The sequence below is a fragment of the Thalia democratica genome, chromosome 2 (genome assembly GCF_965202585.1).
Source record: "Thalia democratica chromosome 2, ktThaDemo2.hap1.1, whole genome shotgun sequence".
In the NCBI taxonomy this organism is placed as follows: domain Eukaryota; kingdom Metazoa; phylum Chordata; class Thaliacea; order Salpida; family Salpidae; genus Thalia; species Thalia democratica.
The window spans coordinates 28,566,186-28,577,602 of NC_139166.1; the positions used below are offsets into that span (position 1 = coordinate 28,566,186).

The 11,417-nt window shown below is 24.3% G+C and overlaps 1 long non-coding RNA gene across 1 annotated transcript; it reads left to right on the forward strand.

Annotated features, from left to right (window-relative positions):
- The first annotated feature begins 912 nt into the window (after positions 1–912).
- On the forward strand, positions 913–8,898 carry LOC145830114 (uncharacterized). Its single transcript, XR_014369619.1, has 3 exons — positions 913–992; positions 5,086–5,280; positions 8,766–8,898. It is a non-coding gene; the product is annotated as an uncharacterized LOC145830114 (long non-coding RNA).
- Positions 8,899–11,417: the final 2,519 nt, after the last annotated feature.

The following is an 11,417-nucleotide window of genomic DNA, read 5'->3' on the forward strand; positions in this document are numbered from 1 at the left end:
CTTGGTAGTTTATATGTTGTTATTATTGTGAGTATCACTAATTAAATTGAAAAAGTTTAAGAAATAAATAGATCTGAAAAATATATATAATAAAATAATATATTAAATAAATAAAATACTAAGCTAAAATCTGTTAAAAAGTCATAGAAAGTCTATAACGTTTTAGCTTTATATTGCATCTTGAAAATAAGAAAAAATCAAATAAATAGTTTTCAAGTAAACCTAAGTTAGCTTGCACAACATATTATTCCTTTATAAAAAGACTATTGCTTTGGGGTAAGTGTCAAAAAATCATGAAGGGACACTTTTGCACGAACGGTCACTTTTACACGAAGACACTTTTGCAGGGGTTGAAACTTTTTGGTTTTTTTAGTTGAACAGTAACTTGTTCTTATTATAATATTTTTTTTACTATAACTGTTACCGGTAACATTTACATTGATTGTTATTACTTATTTTATTTTTTATTACTTTTTTTTATTCTCGTGCAAAGTTGACTTTTCGTGCAAAAACGTCATAGTGCAAAAGTGTCTTCGTGTAAAAATTACCCTTTGTGCATAATTGACCCGTCCCTATTGTTTTAATCTATTTTAAACACCTTTAAGTTTTTATTTATCTTGTCCTGGAAAAGACGTTAAAAGGTAACCAAGTGGTGCGAGACTCGATAACCGAAAGGTTTTTTCGAGCATCGGGTCTTTTGACCAAATATTTTGAGCGCTTTTTTTACGTTTAATAAACATTAATATCATCAAGTATCTAAATATTTGAAGAACTAGTTTTTTAAGTTATTTTTATTAAACTTAGTAACATTATAAAATAGTAAAGATATTTCAAAATTTAAATAAATTAAAATTTTATAATTACGACTAAAGACCATATTGCTTTTCGTTTTAAAAGAATTAAAAACTAACAGAAAGGAAAACTTCTATCACGAAGCTTGATCAGTCTCATTCAAAGAAAACTAAACTAATTAGTTCATATTGGTAGACAAAGTAAGTTAAATGTTAAAATACATTAAAATAGTTAAGTTCTGTTATGAATTACAAAAGTAATAAAATTGCTTGGGTTAAACGTAGTTCCTTAAATAATATACTGTATCGTAAAAGTAATACTTTATAATTATTGTTAAAAACTTTTCTTTGTAATTCTATTTATACTTGTAAGTAACTGTGAAAAATTTCCCTTAACTTTTTATCTATTCCTTTTTGTAAACGATTAATGGCTGACAATTAAAATTCAGGCATTTAGGTTACTTAAAAAGTGTTTGAGTAGACAGATCGCAAACGCATCTATATAAAAAAAAGCTAATGAGTACTAAAAAATAAGACTGTGATAACAAATGTTATACACTTATAACAACAAAAAATAAAAATTATTAAGAATTACTATAAATTAGTAAGTTTTAAAATTTTTTTAGGTATATCTTATAAAAGTTTAAATACTTCTGAATAATTTTTAAATATATATTTTTTAAATATCAAAAAACAAAATTACTTTACCATCACAATATAATTATTTAGTTCTATATTATCATTTTTTATTTTCTAAAAATATTAACTACTTTCAGATAATATGGAACTAAATAATTATATTGTGATGGTAAAGTAATTTTGTTTTTTGATATTTAAAAAATATATATTTAAAAATAATTCAGAAGTATTTAAACTTTTCGGAATTTTAATGTCAGAATATAAATATTTATGCAACTAATAACTGAGTATGTCATGAGTAATGAGTATGTTTAACTAAACAATACAAAAGTAAAACAAAATTTAATTGAAACTTAGATTTAAGTTATTCTGCTTCACCTTTACAATGCATCTCTACCTTAATCTTTAACTTTTTGATTCTAAAGTTACATTCTGGTTAAGTTACTTACAATTTTTCTGTTTGAAGTTTATAGCTTTTACGCCTAATACTGGTTGTACTTTCATTAAACTAACATTTAACTTAAAAGTTAGCAGCTTTATACAAGTAACTGAAAAACTTTGAAAAACATTTTACGCACCAGACTTGACAGAAAAAATATATGCGGGCCGCCGTAATCTTAATAAATTGAAATTTAAGAAAAAAATCTTTAAAAGCAATATATTAATGAAATGATCATTTAGTTTATTAAAACTTCAGTCAACTAATGAATGAGACAATAATACTAAATATTAAAGATTTTTTTTAGCATAAATCTTTTCAAAAATTTAGTCAGAAGCTAGCTATTCCTGATTGATGGAGCACATAGCTTGACGACCCCTACTTTAAACATAGAAAACTTATTAAATTTTTAACAAGTTTTATTAAATGTTGTACTTTAAAATTTCTCTAGTATAATTCTTTTTTAAAACAATTTTAAGAATAAGATCTGCCTATCTTAAAATAATAGAGAAAATTATAATTTTTATGTATTTTTAAATATTTAACTATTTTCATGTACACTACCCTTAAATTCTAGAAATTTGTCGCATAACCTTTTAAAATTATAGAACCTAGATATTGTTTAAAATAATGTTCTTCTTTAAAAAATTACAATTTTCCACAGAAAAGCCAATAAATATTTCAAACAATATTTGTCATGCATATTCTATACAAACAGCAGTTTCATTAAGAAAAACCCTACTATATTTAGTGTTACAGTGTTTAAATTGTTTATAAAATCCACGAACACAATTTAAAGATGTTAGTGTTAAACATTTTATATTGATCCTTCGTTAAAAAACATGAAAAAAATTAACTACTGTCGTTTTTAGTTTTATGTTGTTGAAGTAGCTTGCATAGTCTATAAATTAATTGATAATTTACATTTACAATTTTTTTTAAATTTTACCACTTTATATAATATCAAATGTTGTATTGTTAATTTGAGTCTTAAATTATGAATATTATCATTGTCAAAAAAATAGTAAGTAAAATTTTTAGTGGAAAATACTTCATTTTAAAGAACAAGCCAAAAACTTAGTTGTGGAGTTGTTTAATTTTGTTTTTATTAGATAATTTTAGTTATTTATTTGAAAACTAATTTATAATTTTATTACTTTAACAATCAAAAAAACTGTTTTTCTACCTATTGTTGAAAAAAATAAGAAATAAATACTTTAAAGTAAGTCAGTGTTAGGCAATAATCCTTTTTTATTGAAAAAAGACATAAATATAAACTATTAATTCTGTCTTTTCATAATTAAATGTTAAAACTTTTTTTTTTTCAGACTTTGAGAGTGTACATTAATCCAGTGCTTCTGAACCTTTTTCTAGTGGCGGAACCCTTTTCCAAAGTTCAAATTTTCCGCGGAACCCCTAATTTTAATTTTACATAAAATGTAAATAATTTTTACATTAATTTTAAAATTTCGAAAGGCTTTGCGGAACCCCTGAGAGGCGTTGCGGAACCCTAGGGTTCCGCGGAACCCCCATTTCAGAAGCACTGCATTAAACTATTTCTACCAAAAAGCACTATAGATAAACATTCTCTAACGACTATATGAATAATTTAGAAATCGTTAGGGTAAAATTTAAAATTTGGTTTCGTTAAAAAATCGTTGCAAAACGTTAAAACTTGACACCTAATGATTTTAAAGTCGGAAACCCTTCCTTTGTAATTATAAATAGTTTTAAAGCTTTCAATATACAATACAGCTAACAAAATTTTTTGGTTTTGTTTTTTAGCTAATTTCAAGTAACAAGTTAGGAAAGCTTGCTGTTTTGATTTACAGTTATCAACAAAAATTAATAAAACATACAATTTTTTGATAAAACAAACACCTATTAAGTATTAAGTTTTGCTTTGGCTTAGCGACCCTTTTTTCTTGGAACCTGGCTGTGAGAAAGAGTTGTCATTGTCGCTATGAGATTATCGCCACAACTGAATCTGTTATTATAGTGGGGCATAAATAAGAACATCTTAAATCTAGGGGTTTTAAACTTTGTAGGTTTTTCAACTAAACATTACATTTGTTAATACATACTAAATGAGTTACAATAGCTAGATTTACAAATACTGTAATTATACGGCATTTTGTAAATATTTTTAAATTTGGCAAGATGAACGAAAACTAAACACTTAACTTGTCTTGACAGATAATTAGATAAAGACTTTCGAAGCCTTGATTTTTTATACTCTTCCTTTTTACTTTTTTATTTTCATTTTTTTACTTATTCTAGTTTTTTTTTCTAAAATTATTAGTATTTCTAACAAAAAAATAAGTTATAAGCAGATAAATTTGCTTGTCAGAGCGTGTCCTACCTTGTATTAAAAGATAATATGAAGGTTTATTTTTAAACTTTAATTGTCTTCAATCTAAATTAGAACTAAAATAATAACTTTTCTACTGTAATATTTTTAACTTTAGGTTTCAAACGACTTAATAAACTAACTAAAACATTAATTACTTTCGACTAAAGATTAATTGTGTTTAGAAAGCTTCCTCTAAAGTCTTATGTAAAAACTTATTACTTGATTTAAAAAGTAAGCAGTTGGTATATAAAAGTTACGTTTGAACTATAAAACAAAAAAATTGACAAACAATACTAATAAAAAGCACGAGTTATAAAATAGCATGGAAAAACAAAATAAAACAAAGAATGTAATAACAGTGAGTTAAGAGTAGTGTACATGATACAACTTATAGATTAAAATGTCTTAATTAAATTCCCGAACTCTTAAAAAGACTTATCAACAACTTAACAAATATGTTATTAACTTCCAGCATCTACTTTTCTATAACTTGTTTCGTCAATTCTTCTGTTGTGTGTAGTTTTAATTATTCTAACCTAATTAATATGAAAATTAAGTTTACTGATTTTTTTTTTCTATTTACCTTGTATGATTTCAGTATTATAACTCAACATAAGCATACTTTTTTAGTTAAGGGTTTTTATATCACTAAAAACATAGAAAATTTGAATGCTTTAACAGCTATTTATATTAAGTATTTAACTTGACATCAGCGGTAATCATCTTATAATAACACTTTTTATGGTTGTAGATATACTTATTTTAATTTAAAGTTTTAGTTTTTTTCTTATTAGCTGTTTAAATAAAAATAATTGTGTACCTTAGCTATACGAAGAGATTAAAAATTTGAATACTTTTTACAGCGATATGAAGCTGTGAATAAGTTGGAACTTGCTTTCCAATTTCATCAGCTCTAACACGGCAAAATGCTTTTATAAGTTACTTTGAAACCCATGCCAACACTTAAGAGAATTCTCAATATTTTGTCTTCTCTGTTGATTTCTTTGTAATGAAAACTAAAGACCTACCCCTTTTCAGAAGTTTATTATACTTTAAAGGTAAGTTTTTTATTATGGTATGTTGTTTTATATTGCGTTTAGCTTAAATTTTGCTTCGTGTTTTAAGAATATTCCTTATACTCATTTATATGAGTATGAGGAATTCTTGAAACTATTCTTGAAGTAGTATTAAGAACGAAGTCTGATAATAACTTCTAAACCTTGATTTGCACAAGAAGCAAGTTTTTTTTTTTAATTCATACAAATTTGTAAATAAAATCTTTAAATAATCATACTCATAAAAAATTTAGTTAACTCTGTAAATCTGTTGAATAAAGTGTATTATTGTTTTCACTGTAAAGGTTATTTTTTATATAAGTGAAAACATAAAGTAATTTACTAGCCTTAAAAAAAACTGTTTCATATAAAAACGGTCAGTTATTTGTTATCCTTTTTTTTAATGAGTTACAACTCCAACAAAAAAAACTTTTTCCACATACAAAGTTCTATCTTAACTATTAAATAAATTAATTAAGAAGTAAAGTTCTAAAATCAATATATAAGTTTAAAGTTTATTTTTTCAACATGTCCTAAGATAATTTAATTTAGCTTTATATAAGAAAGTGTTGTTATACAGTTTAATAGTCGACAGGTTTATATGTTCCTAGAAAAAGTTGCTTCTTGACCGCATCGTGTAAAAATAAGTTCATAACATAAGTTATTTTAACTAATTGTGGTTATCAGCAGTGGCGTCGTGTGGTATTTTTATTAGGAGGTGCGGAGAAGTAAAAATCCCCCAATATAAAAATTCTTATTTAAACTAATACAAAACCTATATTACAAATTTGTAAATAAAACAAAGTATTTATTTGCTAAAAAATCAAAGTAACTTTTAAAAATATTCAGTGAAAAAATTAAAATTTCTTAACAACTATAATTACTTTTTATCAAATAAAAACCAATTTGGTCCTGCTCGAGTTGCCTCTGTCCGAATTTCCCCCGCTCGAGTTGCTCCTGCTCCAGTTTCCCCTGTTCGAGCTCAACTTGTCACTACCTGTCTAATGTTCTCGCGTTGTAGTTAATTTTCAACAACGATCACATGGTTCTGATAGTACATGCAGCTCCAACATAAAACCGTTCAACAAATTTTCATATGGATGTCAGGTTTAAGATGCAGCTGACATAGACCAAGCTTTAATTTTACGAAAACTTCGAATATCAGAAATAAAAATTTGAAGAAAACAATTTAGTAGGAAAGTTAAAGACAGTCATGTATATATTTGCTGTATTTTTAGTGCAACTTCGTGGCTACATAACTTTCTTATTTTTATAAATTATCATTTATTAATTTATATTATTTTAAAGCTAAATGGTTTAGCTTTTATCAAGAGTTATTTTAACTCATTTAAGGTGGTACAGCTAAAGCAGGGTCCCATTTAAAACAGCGCCTTTAAAAGTTAAAATTCTAACACTGAAACTTTTCATACATTTTCTTTTTTTCATTCTCTTTTTTTGTAGGTGGAGCAACAGCTTTAGCATTCCCCCTTACGGGACGCCCCTGGTTATCAGTGAAAAATAACGTTTTAGACATAAATAAACTAAGTACTTAACTGTATGTTTTTTAACCAAAAACAATTTTTCTTTTGTTTAAAAAATATGTTTTTTGCAAAAAAATACATCGTGGGCCGCAGTATACTGCCCCTGCCTTAAAATATAAGAAACTACGTATCACATTTTGTAATTTATTTTATAGATAGGGTCTTTCTTATGTCCTTGTATTATTTATTTGAAATTTTTAGTTATTTTTTGATAGTTTTGCTTTAAAATTGTCAAGTAAATACCTGCTTGTATTTAAATAACAAAATATTTTTTTATTAATCTCACACAATTTTTTTTTTATTAATCGAAATATATTTAACTTTGTTTATTTTTGAAACAATTAATCAATTAAAAAGCATATCATAATTAATGTTATAATGTCAAAACGTTTAAACTACTGCAAGGATTTCCAAAAACGGCGTTAAATGGACTAAGTTATTTTTTAGATTTATTATTGAAAAAATAATATTTCTTTAAATTTGATTACATAGTTGAAAATAGCAGAAGAAACTTTTTTTTACATATTTTATAAATCCTTGAATTAGAGTTTGGGATTTAGAAAACTCATTGATAGCTTGCAAATTCAATTGTGAAGTATATAACTCGCAACTTATTTTTTTGTATAAAATTATTAGAAAAGAATTAACTAAATAGCTGGTTTGATAAAATTAAACAACTTTGATATCAATTGAATTGTGAGTAAGCTGTAGTACTAACTCTAAAACTCAATTGTTATATTTTGTAAATAACCTAATGGTTTTAAAACACTTTTTTAAATAATCATTTAGTCATAGCTTGCAAAATTAACACGGTTTGCAAAAGTCTATAACGTAAAATCTGGCCCGTTATGTTAAAAGATACCCAAATATTCCGATTTAAAATTTCTAATCCCCTTATTGAAGACACTAAACAAACTGTATAACATAACACACAAATATGCTTATTTTCAGATTGTAAATTCATAAATTCAATACTTTTTTTAGAGTTATCAAGGTCTTAACAAGTTTAGTTTTTAAGTGTTTTGAAAATATTTAACGTACAAAATTAAATGATATTCTACTTCTAGATTTATTTGAGTATAATTAGTCTAATTTCGCCAAACCTATGTGCATAAACTTCTGCTTTACTCATAAACACAGTATAGCATTAAAGATTCAAACAGAAATAATCTTGATAACTTTTAAGGTTAATTAGTGCTTTAAATATCTGATAGTAGGTTTAAATATTAATAAAAGTTCAAAAGCTAAAATTTAGTTAATACAGAGTCTGAAATATTATTGGTAGGGTGTTTTTAGTTTAGAATTACGCTAGTTATTTATTTTACACATTTTAACATGCTTCTACAGTAATAACATTTTAAGTTCGAAACAATTAAAATATTTTTTTTGGAAATAAAATTTAATTTCGACTTTTAATTTGAGCTTTTTCCACTTTAAAATTATTTTTGTATAAAATATTTTTCTTTAGCGCAATTAGTTTTTTTTAATGCTGTTGAAAGTTTTCATAACACATAATTTATAAAAATGTAACCAAAATTTTTGATAGTTAAGTTGTTAAGTTATGTCTTTTTAGAAGCTGACAGACTTAAATTCTTAAATATACGAATTGGCCGTTTAGTCGTTTTTATAGAGCTTTGTACTCTGGTTTGTTTTAGATATAAAAAGGTTTTGCTGATAATATTTTTCGTTTATTTAGTTTATCTATTGCTTACGCTTTATTCAAAAATAATTTGAGCATTTTACGCGAATAAATGTTGAAATTAAGTTTATAGTCTTTCAAAAGATAATAATAATAATTAAAATAAGCAATATATTTTTTTAGCTGTAGTTTTCAAAACTATTATTTTTATATTTTAGCAGATTAAATATAAAATGTATGTTAACTTCTTAAAAAATAAAAAAAAACTTTAATCTGGTATTTTATTAAAATTTTTGTTATTTTTACAGGAGTTTGAGCAAGGAATCGATTAATAGAACTCTTTTCTACATACTCAATACGAAACTTTATTTCAAAGAAAAAAACTTGAAGTAAAAGTTTAAAAATTATAAAACAAATAAAATTTATAGTGATTGTATGTTTGATTTTTTTTTCAGTTATTTGCTTATTATGAGAATTTATAAAATTATTATTTTTTCCTTATTGTTAATTTAAAAACTTTTTTAAGAACCTTTTTGATTATTTTTTGAAAATACACGTGTTTTTAAATTGCATATCAAAGATTTTTCATATTTACACTGAACTACTTTTTGTCGATTTTATTTATACTAAGATAGTAGTCTTTAAAATTATTTGATCAGCAAGTATTATATATGAATTATATTTTTGAATTATCGGTTTTATAGTATCTCTGAAAAAACTTAAATGAACTTTTTTATTTCAGACCAATTTCTGATATTAAATGCTTAAGTTGTGGTCTTTTAGGTTCCGTTATGTTACATCAGTACATTTATTATAAATTTATTTATATTTTAACCTTTCATACCTATAACCTTTTATTGCATTTTATCTCGCTCGAAAGTAAATAAAAAATGTTTAAATAATGTAAATAAGTATTACTGAAAAATTTTTTTTAGCATAATTTAAAAGAAATTTATACTAACTCAAGTTTTACTTAAAAATACAATGTTTACTAAATAAATAAAACTATTTCAAGAATTAATGTTGTTTCAATACACTTTTTCGATAATGTACTTTTCGCCCATTATAAAAATTGTATTACATTTTTTTCTAAAACACCAATTTAAGACACAAGTATTCTAGTCAGCAATTGACCATTTGTACACATCATTGCTTACCAGCACTGCCACAAGTAACAACTAACTGCTGAGTTGGGCAGAAGCAGTCAGACCAAAAAAAAGTTTTTTAAATATTAACTCAATGAGATATTTTTAAAAGTTGACGAAGTATATTATGAACAGCTTTATACAGACTTCATAAATCTAAAAAAAGATTTTGAATTTCTATAAAGCTCATTACTTAAAACAGAAACCTTAAGATTTTACTAAATAGAAATCTTTGTCTCTTATTCAGTAGACAATTTTTTTTAATTTACAAAAATTAGTGAAATTTGTTTTTGTTTTAAACTTATAAACTATAGTTATTTAGCTATCTTTAAGTAATTAAGGTGTTGTTTGCAATTTTTAAATCCTTTTATTGTTACATAATTTACTGTAATAGTAATACAGAATTGAAAATTATTTTCAAATCTGATTGGTAGTTAGACTGCAGTCAGGGTTGCTATTTTTTAGCTAACTTAAGTCTTATTCGGTCTTGTTTATGATTTATTATGAAATACCATGGTATACTTTTTTGGGGTGTAATCTGATGGTATTTCATCAATTACTAGACCTCTGTTTAGATTAAAAAATAGTAATTAACTTTTATAACCCTCTAATAAAATTTTTATGTGGTCATTGATTCTTTAATCTATATGCATTACTATTCATAATATAGGTTACCGTTTATTGCACAGCCTTAATTTTTTTAAATAATACTTTGGTTCATACAGTAACTCTTTAAAATTTTACTCACCAAAATTTTGTTCATTATTCAACCTTTTTTAGTTATTAAAGCTTATGAAGAAAATCATGCATTACAATTGATTATTAGTTTATGTATTTTAAATGCTTAGTTAAAAAATTAAGTTTAGCTTATAAAATTAATTATTTAGTATCCATATCATTTTTTTTTAAGTTTTATGTAAGTTTTTAAGAATTTAAAATAATTGTTGTATGTACTTCAAGCTTTGTTATTTTATTGAAAAACTTTAAATTGTGGTATAATTAGTTAAGATGAAGCATAAAAATTATGCTGTTCCTGGATTCTTAATCATATTACTTTTCAAAGTTTATTATTTTATTATATTTAGTTTTTATATTGTATTTAATTAAAACATTACTAGCTTCTGAATTATTTACATACACTTAATCTGTATATATTTTTTCTATGGAATTAAACAAGATTAAATCTAGTTCATAATTTTCAGAATTATATCTTTAATATAAAGTTAATTTTGTGTAAATAAATGTTTCATATAAACAGATAACAATAATTTTGTAAAATGCAGTATTATCTGTAAAATGTTTAAAGACTGATACATTTTAAGTTAGAATCTGATATTTGGTCAGTAATGTGTTTATTTATACCTTTAAAACGTATTTGAGTATACCAATAGTATTTGAGTATACCAATAGTATTTATTTAGTATAGATCCAGTAATGGTTTCTATGCTACACTTACTAACACCAAGTTATGTTTCTTTATGGTGTGTATCTTTCTAAGCTTGTTGAACACTGTTATTTTCATTTGACATACCAACCCTTGCTTTAAAAAGTACTATGATCTCATTGTTCAAAATTGATCACCAGGTTTTGTTTGTGCATTTTGAATACTCTTCAATATAATATATCTTTCAAAAAATTAGTACTCCATAATAGGTAAAATTTAGCTCATGTAAGACATTCTTTTATTACCTTTACTAACCTAAGTGTAAATCTAAGGGTTTTAAAAGAGCATATTCATCAAAACAAACCTTTTTTAAAGTAATAATGATTAATTTTATAATGATTTAAATTTGAAATGCCTGAACTTTTAAAAAT